This window comes from Onychostruthus taczanowskii, unplaced genomic scaffold (assembly GCF_017590055.1).
Source record: "Onychostruthus taczanowskii isolate IOZ18803 unplaced genomic scaffold, ASM1759005v1 scaffold134, whole genome shotgun sequence".
NCBI classification, from domain to species: Eukaryota; Metazoa; Chordata; class Aves; order Passeriformes; family Passeridae; genus Onychostruthus; species Onychostruthus taczanowskii.
The window spans coordinates 1-735 of NW_024498507.1; positions in this window are offsets into that span (position 1 = coordinate 1).

Genomic DNA, 735 nt, shown 5'->3' on the forward strand with positions numbered 1-735 from the left:
CATTATAACCCAGAGAAGAGTGGGGGACGGTAGAAGCCCAGGGAGTTTGGCCAGAGCTCTGGGGACTGGGGAATGGGAACTGAGATAAGCTGGAATGTGCAACATTCCTCAGAGTGCTTTGTGTGGCGGCTGAGGGGATGGGGGCAGGGTTAGGAGAAGGACAAGATGAGTTGGGGAGTTGTAAATTGGGGTTTTGGGAAGCAGAGATGTTGAGATTGCTTCCCGATGGCTGTTTCTGCATTTCTGATTTGGATTTTACAACATTTCTGATTTGCATAGCTAGAAAAGCAAAATTTTGCAAAGATTTATCACCTGATTTCCCTGCTTTTAGTAACTCAGTGCCAATTTTGTCCCAAAATGCTAAAACATGGATATCTTCAGCTGATACCTGAGGGAAGTGAAGAAACAACCATCTAACAAATAGTTTCACCTCTCTTTTTGAAAATCTGATTCCTTCACCCTTAAGTAAATCTAACAAATTATAATAAAGACCTTTGTGAGATACAGACAGCCTGACACCCATTGTGGCTGTGTTGTAAAGATTTGTATCTCAAAAACTTTCACAGACCCAGGTAATAAAAAGGCGGGGGGTGGGGGAGAAAAGAAACAAATGCCTGCAGCCGGCAGTCTGCCAGAAATAGAGAAAAAACACACCCTCTCCGCGGCGAGGTATAAAAAATACAAGAAAAAAGCAAACTTACCAATCCAGCTGTAGGACAGAAGAGATGGGGGGGG